This window comes from Pseudorasbora parva, chromosome 4 (genome assembly GCF_024679245.1).
Source record: "Pseudorasbora parva isolate DD20220531a chromosome 4, ASM2467924v1, whole genome shotgun sequence".
NCBI classification, from domain to species: domain Eukaryota; kingdom Metazoa; phylum Chordata; class Actinopteri; order Cypriniformes; family Gobionidae; genus Pseudorasbora; species Pseudorasbora parva.
The window spans coordinates 42748944-42776443 of NC_090175.1; the positions used below are offsets into that span (position 1 = coordinate 42748944).

General features: G+C 36.8%; 1 protein-coding gene across 12 annotated transcripts in view; it reads left to right on the plus strand.

Moving 5' to 3' along the window:
• sorbs2a (sorbin and SH3 domain containing 2a) overlaps positions 1-27500 on the plus strand; it is a 117179-nt gene that overhangs the window by 12304 nt on the left and 77375 nt on the right. For 2 of the 12 annotated variants that reach the window (XM_067441876.1, XM_067441874.1), the window contains exon 1: positions 19644-20392. The exons of 2 other annotated variants lie outside the window; for them this stretch is intronic. The gene's annotated coding sequence lies outside the window, so the exon portion shown is untranslated. Of the gene's footprint in view, positions 1-19643; positions 20393-27500 lie in introns of those variants that run through there. 8 more of the 12 variants (XM_067441869.1, XM_067441875.1, XM_067441873.1 and 5 more) reach the window with 6 other exon arrangements.

Sequence of the window (27500 nt, forward strand, 5' to 3'; positions counted from 1 at the left end):
AGAGAGAGAGAGAGAGAGAGAGAGAGAGAGAGAGAGAGAGAGAGAGAGAGAGAGAGTGTGTGTGTGTGTGTGTGTGTGTGTGTGTGTGTGTGTGTGTGTGTGTGTGTGTGTGTGTGTGTGTGTGTGTGTGTGTGTGTGTGTGTGTGTGTGTGTGTGTGTGTCTGTGTGTGTGTCTGTGTGTGTGTGTGTGTGTGTGTGTGTGTGTGTGTGTGTGTGTGTGTGTGTGTGTGTGTGTGTGTGTGTGTGTGTGAATAGAAAGCATGCAAGCCACATTCCGTGGTATTTTTGGTGCTCACATGCGAGGTAATTAGAGACTAGTGCATGACATCATGCTATAAGTGGTGGGCTGTGACATGTGCCATGCCATGTGTGTACTCATGCATGTGTTTTCATGGTGTAAACCGGGTTGTTTTCAGAGTGTATACTGTGCCACAATCTAAACAAGGTAGACTAGCTTACCCAGCAATTTAAACTTGTCATTCAGCAGATATATTAATACAAAAATAAAACCTTGCTTAAAAAGTCACCAGCATGTTGATTTTGGAAGCTAGAATGCTAGTGTCCCTCTCCCATATCAACCAGCAAATATGTCATGGTAATTTAGTTTCACACAAAAAACAGCCTGTTTATATACTTTATTGCCAAAAGTTTTGGGAAGCCTGCCTTTACATGAACAGGGACTGTAATAACATCCCATTCTTTATTCTTAGGGTTTAATATGGAGTTGGCCTACCCTTTGCAGCTATAACAGCGTAAACATTTCAGGGAAGGCTTTCCACAAGGTTTATGATGTTTATTGGAAATATTGATCAATCTTCTAGAAGCACATTTGTGAAGCACTGATGTTGGACGAGAAGGCCTGGCTTACAGTCTCCACTCTAATTCAAATGTGTTCCATTGGGTGGAGGTCAAATTCGCTTATCTTTGTCTTTATGGACCTTTCTTTGTGCACTGGTCTACAGACATGTTGGAAAAGGAAGAGGCCATTCCCAAACTGTTCCCACAAAGTTGGGAGTATCACAATATCCAAAATGTATTGGTATTCTAAAGGATTAAGAGTTCCTTTCAATGGAACTAAGGGGCAATGCTCAAGCATTGAAAAACAACCCAACAGCAAAATCCCCCCTCTACCAAACTGTACATGTGGCACAATGCAGTCAAGGAAGTTCTCCTGGCAACCATCAAATTTGTCCATCGGATTGACAATTTGTCACTTCAGGGAACACATCTCCACTGCTCTAAAGTCCAGTGACAGTGTGCTTTACACCACTGCATCTGATGCTTTGGATTGCTCTTGGTGATGTAAGGCTTGGATGCAGCTGCTTGGGCATGGAAACCCATTCCATGAAGCTTTCTACACACTGTTTTTGAGCTAATCTGAAGGCCACATGAAGTTTGGAGGTCTGTAGCTATTGACTCTGCAGAAAGATGGCGACTTCTGCGCACTGTGCGCTTCAGCTTGCACTGGCCCCGCTCTGTGATTCTTATGTGGCCTACCACTTCGTGGCTGAGTTGCTGTTTTCCCCAATTGCTCACTTTGTTATAATAGCATTAACAGTTGACTGTACAATATTTAGTAGTGAGGAAATTTCACAAATGAACTTATTGTGCAGGTGGCAACCTAAAGGTACCACGCTGGAATTCACGGAGTTCCTGAGAGCGACACATTTTTTTTTTTTTTTTTTTTTTTTACAAATGTTTGTAATGTATAAAATGTGATTGTATACGCCTGTGGTCATGAAAGTGGTTGAAACACCTGAATTCAATGATTTGGAGGGGTGTGTGTGTGTGTGTGTGTGTGTGTGTGTGTGTGTGTACTTGTCTACCTATCTAACAGGGGACCTTGGCGTCGTTACACACTCACCAACAGGGGACCTCTGAGCCAAGAGGGGACATTTTTCAAGTCCCCTGTTGGTCATGCATTAAATCATGTGAAAATGAAGTAAAAAACTAAAGAAATGCTCTGGTGATTTTTTTAATGTTTGACCAAGTAGGGACCTACAGGTGTGTGTGTTTAAATCATGTTAAAATCAAGAAACAACACTCTGGTAAATTTTTAAAAATTTTGACCAAGAGGGGACCTAAGAGTGTGTGAGTGTTTAAGGCCATGCTCAGCAGCTCCCCTGTAGGCTGGAGCAGGAACTGTAATAGCCCTTAAACACACGTCGTTCACACACACACACACACACTCCTCTATTGTTTGAATGGCCTGCTGTCCTCTGAGACTCTAGAGCTGCTGTTTAACAGGCTGCTTACTAAAGGAACAAACATCATATAGATTATATCTCTTTACTAAATACCCTGACAAGTTTCAAACTTTGCATTACTTACTAAAATTAAATTAAATACTACAGGATCCAAGAAAAAAAGGATTAAAAAATCTAAACAACCAGGATGTAATTAGAAATACATCTGCCATCAAAATGTGTGTGTCTTCAGTTTCTACAAATAAATATTGTAAATACCATCCATCATGGCCGTGGACAGATATATATATATAAAACATTTTAATGAGAGTAGCCTATATTTACTGAAAAATAATGCATTATTTTATTTATCAAAAAAAAAAAGGTACGGTAAATGGGAAAAACTTTGCATCTAAAGTTCTTTTAAACAAGTGTTAACATAGACATTATTAAAAAAAAAATATGTTAGCCAAGTATTTGTAAAAATAATGTGTGACTTTTGGCCCATGTAAAAGGCCCATCTTACCACCTTATACATTTATGAGTTTTTTAAACTAACCACTTTTGATTTATTTATGATTTACAAAATGATTCAGGGTCCCCTGTTAGATAGTAAATCACGACGCCTGTGTGTTTGCTGTGACATTTCTTATAATCACAAACACACTGCAAAGATTTAGAGATTTAGATTTTTTACCGCAATACCTGAGTTTAAAGGGTTAAATCAAGCAGAAATAGCTCTGTAATGTATTAAATGCAGGTCATTATTGAATAGTGATTACGTTACACACACACTGACTCAGGTCCCCTGTTAGATAGTAAATCACGACGCCTGTGTGTTTGCTGTGACATTTCTTGCTGTCATAAACACACTGTAAAGATTTAGAGTTTTTACAGCAATACCTGAGTTTAAAGGGTTAAATCAAGCAGAAATAGCTCTCTAATGTATTAATTGCAGGTCATTATTGAATAGTGATTACGTTACACACACACTGACTCGAGTCCCCTGTTAGATAGTAAATCACGACGCCTGTGTGTTTGCCGTGACATTTCTTATCATCACAAACACACTGCAAAGATTTAGATTTTTTACAGCAATAAATGAGATTAAAGGGTTAAATCAAGCAGAAATAGCTCTCTAATGTATTAATTGCAGGTCATTATTGAATAGTGATTACGTTACACAAACACTGACTCAGGTCCCCTGTTAGATAGTAAATCACGACGCCTGTGTGTTTGCTGTGACATTTCTTATCATCACAAACACACTGTCAAGATTTAGAGTTTTTACAGCAATACCTGAGTTTAAAGGGTTAAATCAAGCAGAAATATCTCTCTAATGTATTAAATGCAGGTCATTATTGAATAGTGATTATGTTACACACACACACTGACTCAGGTCCCCTGTTAGATAGTAAATCACGACACCTGTGTGTTTGCTGTGACATTTCTTATCATCACAAACACACTGTCAAGATTTAGAGTTTTTACAGCAATACCTGAGTTTAAAGGGTTAAATCAAGCAGAAATATCTCTCTAATGTATTAAATGCAGGTCATTATTGAATAGTGATTATGTTACACACACACTGACTCAGGTCCCCTGTTAGATAGTAAATCACGACGCCTGTGTGTTTGCTGTGACATTTCTTATAATCATAAACACACTGTAAAGATTTAGAGTTTTTACAGCAATACATGAGTTTAAAGGGTTTAATCAAGCAGAAATATCTCTCTAATGTATTAATTGCAGGTCATTATTGAATAGTGATTACGTTACACACACACACTGACTCAGGTCCCCTGTTAGATAGTAAATCACGACGCCTGTGTGTTTGCTGTGACATTTCTTGCTGTCATAAACACACTGTAAAGATTTAGAGTTTTTACAGCAATACCTGAGTTTAAAGGGTTAAATCAAGCAGAAATATCTCTCTAATGTATTAATTGCAGGTCATTATTGAATAGTGATTACGTTACACACACACTGACTCAGGTCCCCTGTTAGATAGTAAATCACGACGCCTGTGTGTTTGCTGTGACATTTCTTATCATCACAAACACACTGTAAAGATTTAGAGTTTTTACAGCAATACATGAGTTTAAAGGGTTAAATCAAGCAGAAATAGCTCTCTAATGTATTAATTGCAGGTCATTATTGAATAGTGATTACGTTACACAAACACTGACTCAGGTCCCCTGTTAGATAGTAAATCACGACGCCTGTGTGTTTGCTGTGACATTTCTTATCATCACAAACACACTGTCAAGATTTAGAGTTTTTACAGCAATACCTGAGTTTAAAGGGTTAAATCAAGCAGAAATATCTCTCTAATGTATTAAATGCAGGTCATTATTGAATAGTGATTATGTTACACACACACACTGACTCAGGTCCCCTGTTAGATAGTAAATCACGACACCTGTGTGTTTGCTGTGACATTTCTTATCATCACAAACACACTGTCAAGATTTAGAGTTTTTACAGCAATACCTGAGTTTAAAGGGTTAAATCAAGCAGAAATATCTCTCTAATGTATTAAATGCAGGTCATTATTGAATAGTGATTATGTTACACACACACTGACTCAGGTCCCCTGTTAGATAGTAAATCACGACGCCTGTGTGTTTGCTGTGACATTTCTTATAATCATAAACACACTGTAAAGATTTAGAGTTTTTACAGCAATACATGAGTTTAAAGGGTTTAATCAAGCAGAAATATCTCTCTAATGTATTAATTGCAGGTCATTATTGAATAGTGATTACGTTACACACACACACTGACTCAGGTCCCCTGTTAGATAGTAAATCACGACGCCTGTGTGTTTGCTGTGACATTTCTTGCTGTCATAAACACACTGTAAAGATTTAGAGTTTTTACAGCAATACCTGAGTTTAAAGGGTTAAATCAAGCAGAAATATCTCTCTAATGTATTAATTGCAGGTCATTATTGAATAGTGATTACGTTACACACACACTGACTCAGGTCCCCTGTTAGATAGTAAATCACGACGCCTGTGTGTTTGCTGTGACATTTCTTATCATCACAAACACACTGTAAAGATTTAGAGTTTTTACAGCAATACCTGAGTTTAAAGGGTTAAATCAAGCAGAAATAGCTCTCTAATGTATTAATTGCAGGTCATTATTGAATAGTGATTACGTTACACACACACTGACTCAGGTCCCCTGTTAGATAGTAAATCACGACGCCTGTGTGTTTGCTGTGACATTTCTTATCATCACAAACACACTGTAAAGATTTAGAGTTTTTACAGCAATAACTGAGATTAAAGGGTTAAATCAAGCAGAAATAGCCCTCTAATGTATTAAATGCAGGGCATTATTGAATACTGAATATGTTACACACACACTGACTCAGGTCCCCTGTTAGATAGTAAATCACGACGCCTGTGTGTTTCTCTCCTCAACCCCCACAACCCCCCACTCACAATTTACATTTCAATAAGGGAAGACTTGAAAAACCAGTTTGTGAACCACAGGCCAATAGAGCTCAAACTACCAATGTGGCAGAACCCTTCTCAAATAAACTAGAGAAGATGCTGGGATTTGACCAGCCAAATTAAACTAAATTACAGTTTTTACAATCGCTAGGACACATTTCTCAATACTTTGGTCATTTTCAAAACTTGTTCTCCAAACCAACTTTCTGCTTCACAGCAGTTATTTCACATTCAAAATCCACAAAAACTAACAAAACACTTCATTCATGTCTCAAATCAAGTGCCAATGATCCACAGTTTAGCTTGCACAGACTGAAGTTGTGATCACTGTGTGAAGAGTTTTAAAAAAGTGACCAACATTTGTTTGACAAATTTGAGAGTGCCAGAGACTTTGACTAAGGAGAATATTCTGAGCACAGTGTGTGATGTTATTGAGATCTTTTATGAAACTTTTTAGAGGTGACAAAAGTGAGAGTTCCAGAGTATCTAGCTGAAGAGAAATGTCTGAGCACAGCACGTGATGCTGTTGAGATCCCTTCTGAAATTTTAGAGGAGACACACATGAGCAATCCAGTCTCTCTAGCCAAGGAGACAAATCAGAGCACAGTATGTGATGTTGTTGAGATCTCTTATGAAACTTTAGAGAAGATAAACATGAGAGAATGTCATTTTTTGTCTCAGGATAAACATGTGAGAAGCAGGAGACTTAGCCGTATGTCTCAATTTGATGTTCACTTGATCTCATTTCTGTCTAGGAGAAAGATGTGAGTTGAGAAGGAGATCTCAGGTTTGATTTTCCTTTCCTCTAGGTTGGCCTTTGGTTCACAAACTGGGTTTTCAAGTCTTCCCTTATTTATTATTATTAAAATGTAAATTGTAGTTCACCTACAAATGAAAAATAGCGCATGATTTTCTCACCCTCAAGTCATCCCAAGTGTATATGACATTCTTTTTTCAAATGAATAAAATCTGAGTTATTTAAATTAATATTTAAAAAGTCCTGGCTCTTCCCAGCTTTATAATGCCAGTCAGGGGCGTAGCACCAAATTTTGGGCCCTGGGTACAAACCATCTTGCTGGGCCCCCGTACCATGTATGTGTATGTATAGAAAACTGACTTCTAAGTCAGTTACAAAAGCTGTATCTCTGACAGTCCACGAATGCTAAACTGAGCTCTCTTTCAGGACTTCTTACTCTTAAGTGGACAAATTAATACAAAATTATTTAAAAAAATAGGAAGTATCCCAGTAAACATAGTTGCTAATGTTAGGTTCAGTTAAGTGAACATACACTTTGAGAAAAAAAAAAAACTTTTTTTTTTTTTTTTTTTTTTTACAGTGAGGACAATACAGTGTTATATTGCAACCCATTCTCACTCTCAAGGCTCAACTCGTCAAAAACCGAAGCATGGTCCCAAAAAGCACTGTTTATTTCATGTGTGAGAAATTGGAATAGAGAATAGTGTGTGTGTTGAGTTTGCTGCTCAACCCCCCACCAGTAATTTACATTTCAATGTATGAAGACTCTCACAGGTGAGACACAGAACCTCACTACTGTTACCTGTGTCCTAGACCAAATACACTGCCAAAAATACATTGAAATTACATGATGAAATGAAATTACAATCGCTAGGACACATTTCCCAATATTTAGGAGAACTGAGTGAGGAGTTTATACATTTGTTAACCAACTTTCAGCTTCACAGCAGTTAATTTTACATTTACAAATCAACTCTTACAGAGCACGGCACAGGTTTATCCAACACTAACATCAAGAACATTATACAATTAAAATGTCTTTACAAAACTAGAAAGACACTCTACTGCTTATAATTCACTGCATGCTTACATTACAGTACAACATTATTCCTAAGTTTCCTCTTTTGAATGGATGGTAATGGCCTAACACTTGTGTTGGTGTTCAGTTTCATCAAAGTTGCTTTGATAGTGTTTGATTTTTTTTAGCAGGATAAATTGCATTACAATATTACTGTATACATGTTGTAAATTGCTGTCTCATTCAGTTTTGTATTATGTTATTGTTTTGTCCATAAGTTTAACACTTTTGAAAACAGCATGTCAGGATGTGCAAATTGGCCTGTGTAGAACAAAGATTTGATTGTGTTTGTGTCAAAGTGAGAAAAGATTTCAGGTAAATTGAAAGATGTTGCCATTGAATGCATTTGTGCTATAGCAGGGTTGATTCACAGTTAAGCTGTGATATAAAATTTTCTTTTAGGAAACATTTCTCAATAATAAAGTCACTTTTTCAAAACTCTTCACACAGCGATCACAACTTCAGTCTGTGCAAGCTAAACTGTGGATCATTGGCACTTGAATTGAGACATGAATGAAGTGTTTTGTTGGTTTTTGTGGATTTTGAATGTGAAATAACTGCTGTGAAGCAGAAAGTTGGTTTGTAAAACTGTGTGAAGTGTTTTGAAAATGACTATTGAGAAATGTGTCCTAGAGATTGTAAAAACTGTAATTTAGTTTAATTTGGCAGGGCAAATCCCAGCATCTTCTCTAGTTTATTTGAGAAGGGTTCTGCCACATTGGTAGTTTGAGCTCTATTGGCCTGTGGTTCACAAACTGGTTTTTCAAGTCTTCCCTTATTGAAATGTAAATTGTGAGTGGGGGGTTGTGGGGGTTGAGGAGAGAAACACACAGGCGTCGTGATTTACTATCTAACAGGGGACCTGAGTCAGTGTGTGTGTAACGTAATCACTATTCAATAATGACCTGCATTTAATACATTAGAGAGCTATTTCTGCTTGATTTAACCCTTTAATCTCAGTTATTGCTGTAAAAACTCTAAATCTTTACAGTGTGTTTATGATTATAAGAAATGTCACAGCAAACACACAGGCGTCGTGATTTACTATCTAACAGGGGACCTGAGTCAGTGTGTGTGTGTAACATATTCACTATTCAATAATGACCTGCAATTAATACATTAGAGAGCTATCTCTGCTTGATTTAACCCTTTAAATTCAAGTATTGCTGTAAAAACTCTAAATCTTGACAGTGTGTTTGTGATGATAAGAAATGTCACAGCAAACACACAGGTGTCGTGATTTACTATCTAACAGGGGACCTGAGTCAGTGTGTGTGTGTAACATAATCACTATTCAATAATGACCTGTAATTAATACATTACAGAGCTATTTCTGCTTGATTTAACCCTTTAAACTCAGGTATTGCTGTAAAAACTCTAAATCTTGACAGTGTGTTTGTGATGATAAGAAATGTCACAGCAAACACACAGGCGTCGTGATTTACTATCTAACAGGGGACCTGAGTCAGTGTGTGTGTGTAACGTAATCACTATTCAATAATGACCTGCAATTAATACATTAGAGAGCTATTTCTGCTTGATTTAACCCTTTAAACTCAGGTATTGCTGTAAAAACTCTAAATCTTGACAGTGTGTTTGTGATGATAAGAAATGTCACAGCAAACACACAGGTGTCGTGATTTACTATCTAACAGGGGACCTGAGTCAGTGTTTGTGTAACGTAATCACTATTCAATAATGACCTGCAATTAATACATTAGAGAGCTATTTCTGCTTGATTTAACCCTTTAATCTCATTTATTGCTGTAAAAAATCTAAATCTTTAAAGTGTGTTTTTGGTGATAAGAAATGTCACGGCAAACACACAGGCGTCGTGATTTACTATCTAACAGGGGACCTGAGTCAGTGTTTGTGTAATGTAATCACTATTCAATAATGACCTGCATTTAATACATTAGAGAGCTATTTCTGCTTGATTTAACCCTTCAAACTCAGGTATTGCTGTAAAAACTCTAAATCTTTGCAGTGTGTTTATGACAGCAAGAAATGTCACAGCAAACACACAGGCGTCGTGATTTACTATCTAACAGGGGACCTGAGTCAGTGTGTGTGTGTAACGTAATCACTATTCAATAATGACCTGCAATTAATACATTAGAGAGCTTTCTGCTTGATTTAACCCTTTAAACTCAGGTATTGCTGTAAAAACTCTAAATCTTGACAGTGTGTTTGTGATGATAAGAAATGTCACAGCAAACACACAGGCGTCGTGATTTACTATCTAACAGGGGACCTGAGTGAGTGTGTGTGTAACGTAATCACTATTCAATAATGACCTGCAATTAATACATTAGAGAGCTATTTCTGCTTGATTTAACCCTTTAAACTCAGGTATTGCTGTAAAAACTCTAAATCTTGACAGTGTGTTTGTGATGATAAGAAATGTCACAGCAAACACACAGGTGTCGTGATTTACTATCTAACAGGGGACCTGAGTCAGTGTTTGTGTAACGTAATCACTATTCAATAATGACCTGCAATTAATACATTAGAGAGCTATTTCTGCTTGATTTAACCCTTTAATCTCATTTATTGCTGTAAAAAATCTAAATCTTTAAAGTGTGTTTTTGGTGATAAGAAATGTCACGGCAAACACACAGGCGTCGTGATTTACTATCTAACAGGGGACCTGAGTCAGTGTGTGTGTAACGTAATCACTATTCAATAATGACCTGCATTTAATACATTAGAGAGCTATTTCTGCTTGATTTAACCCTTCAAACTCAGGTATTGCTGTAAAAACTCTAAATCTTTACAGTGTGTTTGTGATGATAAGAAATGTCACAGCAAACACACAGGCGTCGTGATTTACTATCTAACAGGGGACCTGAGTCAGTGTTTGTGTAACGTAATCACTATTCAATAATGACCTGCAATTAATACATTAGAGAGCTATTTCTGCTTGATTTAACCCTTTAATCTCATTTATTGCTGTAAAAAATCTAAATCTTTAAAGTGTGTTTTTGGTGATAAGAAATGTCACGGCAAACACACAGGCGTCGTGATTTACTATCTAACAGGGGACTCGAGTCAGTGTGTGTGTAACGTAATCACTATTCAATAATGACCTGCAATTAATACATTAGAAAGCTATTTCTGCTTGATTTAACCCTTCAAACTCAGGTATTGCTGTAAAAACTCTAAATCTTTGCAGTGTGTTTATGACAGCAAGAAATGTCACAGCAAACACACAGGCGTCGTGATTTACTATCTAACAGGGGACCTGAGTCAGTGTGTGTGTAACGTAATCACTATTCAATAATGACCTGCAATTAATACATTAGAGAGCTTTCTGCTTGATTTAACCCTTTAAACTCAGGTATTGCTGTAAAAACTCTAAATCTTGACAGTGTGTTTGTGATGATAAGAAATGTCACAGCAAACACACAGGCGTCGTGATTTACTATCTAACAGGGGACCTGAGTCAGTGTGTGTGTAACGTAATCACTATTCAATAATGACCTGCAATTAATACATTAGAGAGCTATTTCTGCTTGATTTAACCCTTTAAACTCAGGTATTGCTGTAAAAACTCTAAATCTTGACAGTGTGTTTGTGATGATAAGAAATGTCACAGCAAACACACAGGTGTCGTGATTTACTATCTAACAGGGGACTCGAGTCAGTGTTTGTGTAACGTAATCACTATTCAATAATGACCTGCAATTAATACATTAGAGAGCTATTTCTGCTTGATTTAACCCTTTAATCTCATTTATTGCTGTAAAAAATCTAAATCTTTAAAGTGTGTTTTTGGTGATAAGAAATGTCACGGCAAACACACAGGCGTCGTGATTTACTATCTAACAGGGGACCTGAGTCAGTGTGTGTGTAACGTAATCACTATTCAATAATGACCTGCATTTAATACATTAGAGAGCTATTTCTGCTTGATTTAACCCTTCAAACTCAGGTATTGCTGTAAAAACTCTAAATCTTTACAGTGTGTTTGTGATGATAAGAAATGTCACAGCAAACACACAGGCGTCGTGATTTACTATCTAACAGGGGACCTGAGTCAGTGTTTGTGTAACGTAATCACTATTCAATAATGACCTGCAATTAATACATTAGAGAGCTATTTCTGCTTGATTTAACCCTTTAATCTCATTTATTGCTGTAAAAAATCGAAATCTTTAAAGTGTGTTTTTGGTGATAAGAAATGTCACGGCAAACACACAGGCGTCGTGATTTACTATCTAACAGGGGACTCGAGTCAGTGTGTGTGTAACGTAATCACTATTCAATAATGACCTGCAATTAATACATTAGAAAGCTATTTCTGCTTGATTTAACCCTTCAAACTCAGGTATTGCTGTAAAAACTCTAAATCTTTGCAGTGTGTTTATGACAGCAAGAAATGTCACAGCAAACACACAGGCGTCGTGATTTACTATCTAACAGGGGACCTGAGTCAGTGTGTGTGTAACGTAATCACTATTCAATAATAACCTGCAATTAATACATTAGAGAGCTTTCTGCTTGATTTAACCCTTTAAACTCAGGTATTGCTGTAAAAACTCTAAATCTTTACAGTGTGTTTATGACAGCAAGAAATGTCACAGCAAACACACAGGCGTCGTGATTTACTATCTAACAGGGGACCTGAGTCAGTGTGTGTGTGTAACGTAATCACTATTCAATAATGCCCTGCATTTAATACATTAGAGAGCTATTTCTGCTTGATTTAACCCTTTAATCTCAGTTATTGCTGTAAAAACTCTAAATCTTTACAGTGTGTTTGTGATGATAAGAAATGTCACAGCAAACACAGGCGTCGTGATTTACTATCTAACAGGGGACCTGAATCAGTGTGTGTGTAACGTAATCACTATTCAATAATGACCTGCAATTAATACATTAGAAAGCTATTTCTGCTTGATTTAACCCTTCAAACTCAGGTATTGCTGTAAAAACTCTAAATCTTTGCAGTGTGTTTATGACAGCAAGAAATGTCACAGCAAACACACAGGCGTCGTGATTTACTATCTAACAGGGGACCTGAGTCAGTGTGTGTGTAACGTAATCACTATTCAATAATGCCCTGCATTTAATACATTAGAGAGCTATTTCTGCTTGATTTAACCCTTTAATCTCAGTTATTGCTGTAAAAACTCTAAATCTTTACAGTGTGTTTGTGATGATAAGAAATGTCACAGCAAACACACAGGCGTCGTGATTTACTATCTAACAGGGGACCTGAATCAGTGTGTGTGTAACGTAATCACTATTCAATAATGACTGGCAATTAATACATTAGAGAGCTATTTCTGCTTGATTTAACCCTTCAAACTCAGGTATTGCTGTAAAAACTCTAAATCTTTACAGTGTGTTTGTGATGATAAGAAATGTCACAGCAAACACACAGGCGTCGTGATTTACTATCTAACAGGAGACCTAATACAATCTAATACAATCGGGCACAAATGTAAATAAATTGGTGTACCTGACAATAATCTTAAATGAGAGATGTGGACTGATCATATACTGTAATTATGATGACACAACAGAGAATGAATTTCTTAAAGAAATGACTTTTCTGTAATGTATTAGGTGTTATGTCTAAGGTATATTGTGTGTGTGTGTGCCTATTGTGATACCAGATGCCTGTGTAAACAAGTTAACTTATTTTAATGTGTTGACTAACATACTAAAGCACAAGAAGACTTGTGGACTAACTAAGTGTAGTGTGTTACTTGATGTTACATCTTGTAACTTTATTGCGACTGTGTAATAAATATATTTAAAAATAAGCTTCAAAATAAATGGCATTAAAGTATATTTTAGGTTACAAATAAATACTTCTCAGTACATTCAAAAGAACACAGTTATTATAAAAAGACATATTATTACTCGACACATTATATAGTCTGTACGAAGCTTAACTGCACTTAATATAATTTAAAAAACAATGTTATTTATTTGTAAAGACATGTAATGGTGGAGATGGCATATATATATATATAATGAAGACAGACTTGACTGCCAGCTCACTTCACATTCACACACACACACAGCTCCACTGCAGACTAATGGAGGTCCCCTGTTGGATAGGTAGACATCGGTCACACACACAGCTCCATTAGAGTCTATGGAGGTCCCCAGTTGGATAGGTAGACATCGTTCAGGTCCCCTCTTGGCATGTTTTTAAAAAAATAAAAAAATGCTTATTTGAAGTTATATTGTGAATAAGGACCTTAAAAGAAAATTTTGTATGTAATTTTTGTTTCTTCAAAATGACTAGAAACACAGGTCCCCTCTTGGATAGTGTAGAGTGATAGTCCCCTCTTGGTAATATAGACGTGTATGTGTGTGTGTGTGTGTGTGTGTGTGTGTGTGTGTGTGTGTGTGTGTGTGTGTGTGTGTGTGTGTGTGTGTGTGTGTGTGTGTGTGTGTGTGGTGTTTATGTGTATTTATATAATATAAATATATAATTATATATATATATATATACTTTAAAAAAAACAGGCTGTCTGTTGAGACTAAACATCACGGTCACTCTCCTACATACGCACATGTACAGTCATATTCTATTGCAAAGGTCAGCTGTGAGTGAAAAGATTATATTTGGACATCTTTGATCTGCAGTCAGAGGTGTTATTGATGTGGGGTATTTGAGACTCAGTCTCAACAGCAGCATAACAGGACAGTGGGGTATTTGTGACCGACCTAAAATCTTGCCGTTAATGCACTCTGTTGTTATAGGTTATGAGAAATAGTAAAAATGGACATGTCCTATGCTATTTGCCAGAAAAGGCATGTGAAGTTAAGATTTTACAATAACATGAAAACCAGACAAGGCTGTCCTGTATCTTCTATCTTTCTGAATCTCACCAAACCATGGTTAAATCTATTCGGTGGGAAAACATTTAAAAATTTCATGAAAGCATGCCATTCTGCCATAAAGTCCCCAGAATTGCCAAGTCTCAATAACCTCCTAAACAGTGCAGTAGCAATTTATATTATGTTATATTATATTATATTTTGAAAATGTATATATGTTTCTGACATTTCTGATTAAGAAAGATATTGACAGCAACGTGTACATTAATATAAGGATCAGAGCCACTGTATATTAAGCAGAGAAAACAGTATTATTTGTGCAAATTAATTTTCCAATTAGATGGTATTTTAATCTAAAACAATATATTTTATTTGTTATTTGTTATGCTTTATCACATGTAAGAGCATAATGAGAAAAAAAACAAATTGAGATGCATTGTGTATTAGCTTTAATATTCACCTCTCTGTGACAATTATTTACTGGCAATGATGAAACAATTCTGTTCTAAATCCTGATAAGATGCACTATTAAAATTCCACTTAACAGCTGCTACGATTGATGTATTCCCATTGCTTTCAGTCCTTATAACACACAGAAGAGGTTCAGAAGGCAAATATAGAGTACTAGTGTTAGAGAGAGTACAGTCCCAGTTTATTGGTCTTGTCTGATTATGCATTTTTGGGTTGGTAGGTTTGAATTTGTGAGGGCTGCTCTATGACTTTGTGTTTTAATATGTGGGTCAAACTGTAGGGGAACCCACCATGCTGCCACTGAATAATATATAACTGTGTGTGTGTGTGTGTGTGTGTGTGTGTGTGTGTGTGTGTGTGTGTGTGTGTGTGTGTGTGTGTGTGTGTGTGTGTGTGTGTGTGTGTGTGTGTGTGTGTGTGTGTGTGAGCCTGTTTATGTGGTTTATGAGGACACAAATTTGTATAACTACATGGGTATTACACTGGTATTACACTATAAATGTGGTTTATGAGGACATGGGGCAGTGTAAGGGGATAGAAAATACGGTTTGTACGGTATAAAAACCATTACGCCTATGGAGAGTCCCTGTAAACCACATAGACCAACATGTGTGTGTGTGTGTGTGTGCGTGTGTGTGTGTGTGTTTAATATAGAAGGAACCATGGTATAATATTGATGAATGTGTGCACTTGGGTTGAAATGTGTTACATGTGGTGTCCTCTAAATGAACTGCACTATAAAAAATGCTGGGTTGTTTCAACCCGTGTTTGGGTCAAATATGGACAAACTCAACCATTGGGTTTAAAATATTAACATTAGTTATAATATTTAAGGTATAGTTCACTCAAAAATGAAAATTTGATGTTTATCTGCTTACCCCCAGGGCATCCAAGATGTAGGTGTGTTTGTTTCTTCAGTAGAACTGAAATTCAGTGTTTTTTAACTCCAACAATTGCTTGTATAATGCATGTCAATGGGGTCTAATACAAACACACCTACATCTTGGATGCCCTGGGGGTAAGCATATAAACATAAAAATTTCATTTTTGGGTGAAGTATCCCTTTAATATTAGTTTCAAACTAGCCTGACATTTAAAAAAAAAGTCTTACTTTTAATAGGATGGTATAACTTGTGCATATCCACATCATATTTGTGATGTTTTTTGTTTGTTTGTTTGTTTTTTAAGAAAATTATGTCCAGTTGATTAGACATAATAGAATGAATACATGTTTCTAGGTATCATTTTATAGAGTGTTTAAAGTGTTTTTTATACTGTTGTCTGAGGTCAACTTATGACATTAGCTTGGTTTTTAAATTCAAAAACACCATAATGAATAAGTAATAGGCTATATTTTTTCCTGGTTTTAAGTCTCTCTCCTGTATGTTCGGCTTCTATGGGCGGGCTGCACTGAAGTCTTGGAAATAAACGCACACAGCTAGGATTCAATAAGTTTTGCATATTTAATGAGTTTCAGCTCCCTCTTCAGAAACGACAACCGGAATGATTCGCCCACAGTCTTGTGAAAACAATCTTTTGTCTTTATCAAACAAACACAATGATTTATCTCTCATCCTGTGATTGATTGGAATGTTATTTTTTATTACTTAAAAATGCAATACTATCACATATTTAAAAAAAAAAAAAAAAACATTTTACTCACATAAGTGTGGTGCTTCATTCATTCATGTAATCTCATCCTGTCTGCAAATCCAGTCTCTTGTTTAAAAACGAATCCGTAGTGAAACAAACGTGCAATGTCTTCCCCAAGTGAGCTGGATATTCATTAAAAATATTAATTGAAAGTTAATCCATGCATTTAAACATAATATTGGAATAAATATTAGATAAAGTTTATGCTGTATGTTTATTGCTTAGAAGTTGTATGCAGTTTAAAGGACAACTCTTTTGTTTAAAGCAATTTTTTTAATTTATCTTGATCGTTATACCTTTGTGAGTACATGTCATGAAACAGAAGCGGATTCAATAGCGAGTGCAATACAAGATCTTTATTTCCTCAGAACACAGATAGTAGATATAAGGAGGTCAGACGTTAGGCTGGTTTCATCCCATAAAACCACAGTCAGTAAAGAATTAGTCAGACGATGTAGACAGGCTTTGGTCCGGGTGACGCAGGGACTCTATGGACAACCAGATCCGGGAGCTGATCCACCACAGTGAAGACATCCACAGAACACGAACAGAATCCACAGGAACAGCAAACACCAGATGAAACGAGAGGAGAACAGGACAGGACCACCGAACAACACCAAACGATCTGACAAACACAGGGTGGTTAGCAAGCCCTAATGTAGTAGCAGCAGGTGGGGGTGGTGATCTGATGAGCAGGTAATCAGAAACCACGCCTCCCACTTACACTCCACACACACACACACACAGAATGAACCAATGAATTCATAAACCGGGACAGTACAGTCTATAGGAAAAAAAACTAACCGGATTGGTGCTTGCAACACGGAGCTATTACAGTTAATGCCCAGAGTTTTAGCTGAGTGGGGGCTCTAGGCATTAACTGTAATAGCTCCGTGTTGCAAGCACCAATCCGGTTCGTCCTTTTTTCTATAGACTGTACTCACAAAGGTATAACGATCAAGATAAACTTAAAAATTGTTGACTTAAAGTTGTCCTTTAACTCCAGTTAGGCCTGTCATTTCAGGCACGAGTCAGTGGGCAGGGCTACATAATCAATACTAGGGTAGGTTGTAAAACTTAACTTTAGGCCGTGTGTCCACCAACGCGTTTTTTCACGCTGCTGGCTGGCATTTTCAACTGTTTTCAATGAGGGCGCTGCGTTTTTAGAACGCCTGGAGCGCACCGAGGCGCTTAGCGAGTATTTCACGCTCACGCGCTGAGCGCTCAGCGTTTTTTACTGCTCGCCGAGAGTTGAAGAATGTTCAACTTTGAGTAAAACGCAGCGCTCATCACTCTTCACTCAGTCGTCCAATCACAGTGGAGGAGGGGCGGGACAAACACAACACAGACCAACCGCCACATTCTGTGTGTCGTCATCAGATGATTTAAACACAATGATTTAAAACAAATGCCAGAGAAAATACTTTACATTGAATCTGCGATTTTTTATAGAATCAATACAGGAACACTACCTGTGAAATTAGAAAGACCTCCGTGGATTTTCCGTATCATAACAAGCAAAGAGTCTCAACTGAAGAAAAAAAAACGCTGCCTGCCAAAACGCTCTCAAGTGCTCACAGCGAGACGTTTTCAGCAGAGCGCCTAGCGTTTTCAGCTGCCTAAAAACGCTTTGGTGGACACACGGCCTTATACTTAACTCAAGCTTAAGTTGTAACAGGTAGGCAAAATGCAAAAGAACTAAGGGTACTCCAAGTGATATGCCACAACAACAGTTTAATTTTAAATGAATGGTCTCACACCTCCGAAAACGCCAGATCAAATTTTCAAATAGGAGCTCTCTTAATAAATAAACCACATATTTGAGCTTTAAACAACTACATTCTCGCCTGAAAAACGATTAAAATTACATTTTGTGACACAATAACAGTAGTATTTTAAAATTACTCTGGCCTCTGGGTTTCCCATCCGTCACTTCACCACGTGACAGAAGTAAGCAGGCTCCTCATTGGTTAACCGCGGCACGTATGCCAAAGTTCCGATTTTTCAGCTTGAGCAAATAGGCATTCTGTGGCGCGAATGGCACGATTCGTGTGAATGACGCGGCAAGGATCACGCGGATTGAGCGTTTTGAACGTGTGAATCGCGCGAAACAGGCGTTCAAAACGCTCAATCCTCGCTGCTCTACGAGGCCATTCCCAAAGCCACCACTACTAGATTACTGAATCACTGATCACTTTCCCACCGCGACCGCAGTGGGAGAACAGACACTACAATTAAAAACTGAACGTGTGTGTTCAATTTGTGATTTAGCCGCTGAGGGAGTCTCACAGCCCAAAATGCTGCAGGAGTCACATTTACGGTCATGGATGAGCTCGTGATGAGAGCTAAGGTAAATGCGACAGCACTCGCGGCATAGATTCACAGCGCATGTTCAGTCTGCTGCGTTTTCAGTTCATGCCTTTCAAAGCTTAACTTTCATAGGAATTAGTTTGAGAAGTTGAAAGACTTACTTTGCTCTGCTGGCCGCACCATTTAAACATGAATGTCTGAGGCTGCTGCTGCTAGCTGAGTGATCTCCCATCCCCCACGCGCGAGTTGAAAACATACGGAAATGGGGAAATCGCTCCCTCTGCTGGCTGTAGTCTTTAGCCTGTGGCAAACAATTCCTCCGATGATGCAAATTGATGATATTTGCGTCATGGGAGGAATTTTTCCAGAAATAAAATGCATAAATCTCTTGTCTCAGGGGGATATGAGGGGGGGAAGCACAATCATTTGAATATACTCCAGGGTTTCGACTGATACAAAACCATATGCTGATCGCTGAAGTAACCCTTTAACATATAAATCACTTGCAAATCGCGTCATTCGCGTGCGGTGTGAACGCAGCATAAAAGTTCTGCATAATTAAGGGCGTGTCAACTTTGAGTGACTGGTGGATAGCTGTTTGTCTGCTGTCTGTTAGTTATCACATCACCTCAGCTCCAGCCACGTCCTGCCTCTTTGCTCATTTTCTGTTATCCTGGAGTGATGCGCTGCCAAGATGGCAATGCCCAGCTCATCCTTATTTGACACTTCAAAACCTTTCTTCAGAATCCTATGGGTGATTTCACGGACACTACATCCATATTTTTTGTACAGTCTATGGAGGTAACACACACATAACCCAAATAACAATTTGAGTTTTTTTGGGGGGGTGAAAACTGGACTGGTAGGCCTACATTGGTGCCAGGTCAAAAGGCAGCAATAATAGTCTGAGATGCCTTTCAGTTCTACTATGTACTAACTTTTCATCAAACTTAACATTCAGTTCAATGCAGTTATTTTGCCCTTTAGTGGCAGAGGTGACCTCAGCATCACAGTTTGTGTTCCCCTGAGCCCGCGCGCTGATTGAAGTGTTCTGGTTGCCATGACTACTGAGAACCTGTGAGGGGACCAATGCGCGGTGCTGCTCTTCATCTCACACATGAGCGCGCGGACTCTATAGGCTGTGCTATAAAATACCCTTCTTCCCTGAGAAACAAGCGACGATTGGATAATGTCTGGATGAAGTCTCTATTAAGGACTAGCCCCTTGCGTTCGTGACGTGCTCATATCCGCTCTCGCGCGCAAGCGTCGCGTCCTTTAGAGAATGCAAAACGAATGTGATATTGCCTTCAAATCTCCTCCCTCATCCTCCTCCTCCTTCTCCTCCCGGTGCCGACACGGAGAGGTGGTTCGTCATGTGTAAAGAGACAGTTTTACCGCAATGCTATTCCAATAGCTCTCCTCCAGCTCACGAGAGCCTCTGACCCACGAGGAAAGGGTGGTGCCGCGCACTGGCATAGTCCATGCGCGTTCACGCGTTTATCTGGAGTCGGCACAGCGGACAAGAGCCGAGCGGAGCAGGTGTGCGCTTTCAGTCTGGATTCAGACCTCCCCTCTCTCTTGTCTCTGACTTTGATGGACTTACATGTGGCGCCACGTTAGTGTGTAACTGCGGTGGATGACTCCCTATGCGTGTTTATTACTCAGGGTAAGAACGCTTATTTCACGGTCACACACTGGCAGAATCACAATAGCGCAGATGGAATGAGCAGAGTTTGCAATTACAGAGGCAGGTTTTAGAGATGAATTTAAGAGACAACATTTTAGACGCAGATTTAACAACATTTTAGACACAATTGACAAATGAAAAAGAGTATATTAGAGACGGTAGCTATTTTAAATGCAGACTTCGCAAGCACGGAATTTGAGATACAGAATTCAGCTGCAGATTTCTGAGGCATGGCATTCCAAAGGTAAAACATTTTAGAGTCCATTTTCAAAGGCAGATATTAGTTAAGAAGACAGCGCATTTTCAGAAGCATAATTCAGCACATTCCAGAAGCACATCATTCCAAATGGAGATTTCAGAACATTATAGAAGATTAAATGACCGGTATAAGAGGACCCTTTAATGGAAAGACTATTATGTAAACTAAGCTGTTTATGACCAGGTTGATGACCTCAAAACAAAATACAGCTACCAGATGTTGGAACACTTTCTCATCACCTATTTCTTATTCTCTGCTGCTTCTTAGTTTGCAGTATAGGCAATGGTCTCAGTAACACTGCTGCACATTTCGATGGATGCTATATTTCAGCTTCCTCTTATTTGCTCTAAATCTGATGTGTTTTAATAGTTGACCCAACAAGTGTAGTCAGAAGTAACAGAATTGTGTCAGTTTTGTCCTAATTCCGATGCTTTGGTGTGTGAATTAAGTTTTTGCAGCGAGTGAAACTGATTACCCGTAACTCAATCTTGCATGACCTTCCACAACAACAAAGAGCGCTTGTGTCCCAAAATCCCACGCCAAGATCCTTTGGCTTAATTGATTAACATAACAATTAAGAGGCTTGTCATTACCAGCTCATTAGTGAGGTCCAGTAAACGGTGGCGGTAATGACCGATCTGTGTTCTTATCACGGATGATGGTCAAGTGTGTGGCTTTACATTTTATTATCTGGTAGTGAGATGGTATTTCATAGGAATTTTAGCACGGTGTCCACAATCATCTAATTAAATCATAATTGTGTCACAAAACACAGACAGCTGTATGTTACATAGCTTATGTTGGAAAATAGCTAGGTTACACTTTGTTTAAAGGTGTCGTTGTTACAGTGTAATTATATATTTAAGTACTGAGTAATATTCATTAACAACATGTACTTACTGTAGGGTTAGGTTAGGATTAGGGTTTGGTTGAGGGTCAGTTTCATGTAATTATGCTATGGTAAGAACATGTAACGTAAAAAGGACACTGTAAAGTGTTACAGAGTGTTACTGAGATTTATTTATATACAATTATATATATATATATATATATATATATATATATATATATATATATATATATATATATATATATATATGTGTGTGTGTGTGTAATTGTATATAATAATAATAATTAGTTATTGATAAAAAATATTAGTAATAATTCAGGATTTTCATACTTGTACACTGGAAAAAATTATTTAGAAAAAAAGTTACCTGGTTGCCTTAAAATTTTGAGTTCATTGAAATTAAAATTTTGAGTTAATACAATGAACATTTTTTGAGATTTGACAACCTTTATTAAAATATTATTAAAAGATTTTGTAAGCATATTGGGTAATTGTGTGTGTTTTATTTCTGATGACGCAGTGAAACATGCCAAATAGTGCTATTTTCATGATTTGTCACATGTGGTTCAGATACAATAATATTTTGAGTTTCTATTTATTAAACAAATTCCCTTCATTGTATCAACTCAAAATTTTAAGGCAACCAGGTTACTTACTTTTTTAAGTTAAACCAACAAAAATCAACATTATTTTTTACAGTGTATTTATATTTTAGACTGTAAATATTTGCTTTTACAAATATGTAATGTTTTATTACATTTCTTGTTTCCTTTTATATTAGTTTCTTCAATTTTTTTATACTGATGAACTCACTGTAGAAGTCAGATTAATGTATGGTTTATATTATGTTTCTGTAGTCAAATCTATATACTATAAGGCCCAGGGACAGGATGTTAAAGTGTCAGAACAGATAGAATAGAGGTGCTTTAATCTTTTGTGTATAGGATGATGTAAAGATGGTAAAGTGAAAGGCTATTTGAATTTCTAACCCTCTCTATCTTTCAATATCTGCATTGCACATTCATTTAAATGCTATTCTTATGTGAGCTAGCGGGGTAAGATCAGATCACACCATTGATCTCACACTGAGAGATGTGTGTGTTCAGCAACGGAATAGTTCCAGAATTATGCAATCAATCAAATGTCAATGCATTAACTTGATTCACTTTTGTATAAGACGCTTATAATTGCAACTAGTGTCTACCTCTAAAGTATGTACTGTAGAACACATGAGACTGAAAGTTGCCAGAATTAAGGGGTCTATCAAAAACAGCTCGGGCGGCATATTAACCTTATATTTAATGCATGCTTTATGGCGTATTCACAAAGTTTATGAGCTCAGTGGGTGCTGTATATAAAACTGCCCTAAATTGGCGTGTTCAATGAGAATATAATCTGCAGGATTGTGTAGACCAGAACTTCTGTATCACAGACATGCACCCTAGAGTCAGTGTCAAAAAGGTGTGAAGTGCTAAAGAAAGCATCTCTGTGAACCCAACGCTAAGTGTTTGTATGATGAGATCTGCATGCCTGAAGCCAAGGTGCCTGTGTACATTTGTCTAATGTTACTGGGTAGAGATCCCTAGAATAGTGTCGGATAAAGTGCAGATTACTTTCTACATAGTATCTTTAGGACTGAGAAGCAAATTGAGTGGAGACAAGGGAAATGCTCTGATCACTGCTTTCAAAGGAACCTGGGCCTTGCGTCTCGATAATAATGGATTTTGACTCTTAAGAGCTTTCTCATGCAAGGTTTTGAGTGCATTTTACAGGAGCCGTATTTATTTACCTGGCAGATAACTTTCATTTAAAGCCCTGTTCGGATGGGATTAGTTTTACAAGGGTAGATTGAGTAATGTAATTGTACCACAGGACATCTGTAATATTAATGGCCAATTCACAAAGGATAAGAAATCTAATAGGATCATAAAATGTTATTATTTAAACTAAATACACTGTAAAAAAAAAAAAAAAAAAAAAAAAGTCCGTAAAAATAGGGCACAGTGTACTGTATAAATGAAGGAATTTTCCGTATTGTTTTTTTTTACAGGTGTTTTACCTGTATTTTGAATTACACATTGCATTAGTTTGTGCTTTAAAGGACAACTCCGGGGAATTTTTAAGTTATACCTTTGTGAGTACAGTCTATAGAAGAAAAAAAAACTAAAGGGATTGGTGCTTGCAACATGGAGCTATTAGAGTTAATGCCCGAGCCCCCATTCAGCTACAACAACAGCTATGGGGGCATAAACGTAAAGGGTATATCATGACCGTAAAACCAGATATCACTAGAGTGATGGTCCAATCGGGCTCACAAGTGAAGAAGAAATGGTTCGCGTTTGTGCCTTTCTGAATTGTGGCAACAGAATGTGAAAATGTGCAGCAAACACTTTGACAAGGATAACTAACTTACACAGACACAACACAGCGGGGCCGGCTGAAGAAAAATGCCATTCCGTGTTCAAAGACGGGTGCAACCACTGTAAACGCATCTCGTTGTCATGTAAGGGACCTGTTCTTGTTGGACGGACATTTTAATTGCATTTTGTGTCTGTTAATACATTTTTTTTTAGCAGTTATAATGTCCATTATTTGTATGATCGGTCAGTGTGAGGTGTAGAGAATCAGACATCTGTAAGTGGGTCGGTGTGTGAGTTTAGTCTGAAGTGATGCATGACACGTCCTCTGGCCGGTCAGCGATGGATGAAAAAGGACGCGATCACAGGTCCTGTACATGCCAGGGATGACTGTGCTATCGCAACAAGCTGTAAACTGATACTACGCACAGCAATGATGTAATGGTGAGAAAATGTTCCAGTAGCCTGATAAAACTACAGTCAGGAACAATACAAATGAGAGCTGTTCTAGATGAGAGATTACACCGATAAAAGCCAACAAAGTATGGCTAAGAGGAAAGCTGATCCTAAGCCACTGATTTATGTTATTCAATTTACATCATCAGTTCACCGGAGAACATGATACTATGACGAAGCATAAACTTCACAAACTAAGCTAATCAATTGACCTAAGTAAAGGAAACTACTGTTTTCTATGGAGGACCAAATTACTCAAAATTAAATAATTAAATGAATAAAAAATTCAATAAAACAACAATTTAAATGTACCAGTTTATCCTGAAATAATTTAATAATTAATTCAAGTTTTAATTTATTAATTTAATTATTAAATAAATAATTTAATTAAATATTAATTAAATAATTACATAAATGTATCTATTTATTTTGTAAAATTACATGAAAACACAACATTTATTGTTTGTTCTGTTTCACAATTACCTCTTCCACACACACTTTAAAAATATTTTTTTTCATTATTAAATGTGCTTTTTCAAAAAGATGTTTTTCATAATAATATGCTGCATTTACGAATGACACTATTGGGACATTTCACAAATGTCAATCAACAGGCAGTGGGCGGAGCTTGGCGGTGATTGGTTAATCCTTTCAAATTGATAACTTTTTTCTGTCTGGGTCTGGCAAGTGGCAAGGGGACATTGGGGAATTGATTGGAAATTAATATGGCGGTAAGAATTGATCAAGATAAAAAAAAGCACTGCCTTAACACAGCCACAGTTTTCAGGTTTTAAGAAAATTTAATAAAGTCAAAATACATTTTCAGCCACAAGTAAGAAATGAGAAGCACCCTTGGTGTTCTGTGATGTCAACACACCACACACAGATCGATCTGTCATGTCTGACTCTTCGGCTTCAAACCAATCAGCACCAAGCTCCGCCCACTGCCTGTTGATTGACATTTGTGAAATGTCCTCTATTATTATGAAAAAAATCTTTGAGAAAATCTTGCTTTGGAAATGCATGCTTTGTCAAATAGACCTTTTTCGTAAATGCAGCTTATTATTATGAAAAACGTCTTTTTGAAAAAGCACATTTAATAATGAAAGAATGGATTTTTAAACAACAATAGTGTGTGTGGAAGAGGTAATTGTGAAATATATTAAACAATAAATGTTGTGTTTTCATGTAATTTTACAAAATAAATAGATACATTTATTTATTTAATTAATTATTAAATAAATATTTAATTAAATAAATTATTTGATTATTAAATTAATAAATGAATTATTTAATTATTTCAGAATAAACTGGTACATTTAATTGTTGTTTTATTGAATTCTTTATTTATTTAATTATTTCATTTTGAGTAATTTGGTCCTCCATAGTTTTCACAAAGGAATGTATGTTAAAACACAATGAAAGGAATGGGTAGACATTACCTCTGTTGACCCATCTCAACACTCAATCCATTATCATAGTGTATACGAGCTAAACATTCCTGACACGGCAAGTGAGAGGTTATAAAAAGCATTGCTGTTGAGTAAACGCATGCATAATCATATATCTGTGGGTCGATACAGCAGTCACAGTTACTATATTGCCATTTGTCCTATATATGGCAGCATTAGTTTTATAAGGAGATGATAAATGCCCTTACGAAACAAAAATATATTGCAGTATATTGGAAGATATCATGCAATACATTAGGCAATGTATTTACAAATATGGGATTTAATATTTATATTTTTTAATATATTGCAATATATTGAAAGCGGCAATTTTTTGTATATTTTGCAATATATTACATGAATATATAATATATGTTATAATACAATAAATATATTATTCCATATATTTACAATATATTAAAATATATTTCAAGTAATATATTGGTAAATATATTTTCCTTTCATAAGGGTGGTAAATATAACCAAGGACCGCATTTATCAAAATCACTGTAAGTATAGAAACTATAATTGATTACTTAATTGTTATGGCCTGTTTCCCAAAAGCATCATAGCTCAAAGATTTTAGCACTTAAAATCACCATAGATCCACAAGTGCTCTTCAGTTTTTATGAATAGTTTGACATTTTTTTATGAACATTTTTTTTTATTCACTTTTTTCATTGTACGTCTATTGTCAGTTGCTTTAATTTATTTGTACAGCTGCTTACAGTCACAGTAAAAACAGCTGTGCACACAAATTCACACATATTAGTTCTTCATCAGCAGACAGCATTTTGATGTGGTGATGTATGTGTCTCTTAAATGCTAGGTCAGTAGATAAGGCATTCATATTTCTCAAACTGCTCTGTTGTACATTAGAATCTCTCTTTGGGACCATAATTTTAATGTGAAGCAAAATCCCTTGACACTTTAAGGTGCTTTATGGCTTGTTAAATTTCCCTGAGGTCATTGAGCCGCTTACAGCGGATGTGAAGAGGTTGGGTCACTGATTCAGACATGACAGGTGGAGCCATGCAGACCTCAGAGGGGAACTTTCTAACCGCTACAGAAGCATGTCCAACTACCAAAATAGACCTATCTGATCTCTCGCCTTTTCTCTTTCACCCTATCTTTTTGCTGTCTAAAATCTCCTGTCTCCCCAGAGTGGTGCTCTGTTCTGGATGGTAAGACTTGGCAATGATAGCCTGACACCCCCCCAAAAAAATAAAAATAAATATATATATATATATATATATATATATATATATATATATATATATATATATATATATATATATATATAAATAAATAAAAGCATTAAAATAAAGGATCAATGCGGCTCAAGACAAGCAGAAAAGTGCCATGCTGACATTTTTTCTGACTGAATAAGACCGAGAGTGGAATTTATATGACGGTAGGATCATGCTTGTTCTCAGTCTCTTGCTATTCCCCACACCTCTCGCTTTCTCTTGTTATGCTGATCGTGCATCTTTCACTTGAGTGTAATGGCATTGTCTCTACATGTATCTGACTACATCTCTATTATGTCAAAAAACTGAGATAAAATGTTGCGCTATCAGCAGTGCGGGAATATATCCAGTTATTATTATGTCGGAAATATGGAAAGAGATGTTCTCTGTTCCTAAACCTAATGAAGCACCTTCTGTGGAGGCACTTTCACAGATCGATTGTTTAGCCCAATTCTAAGGGAGAT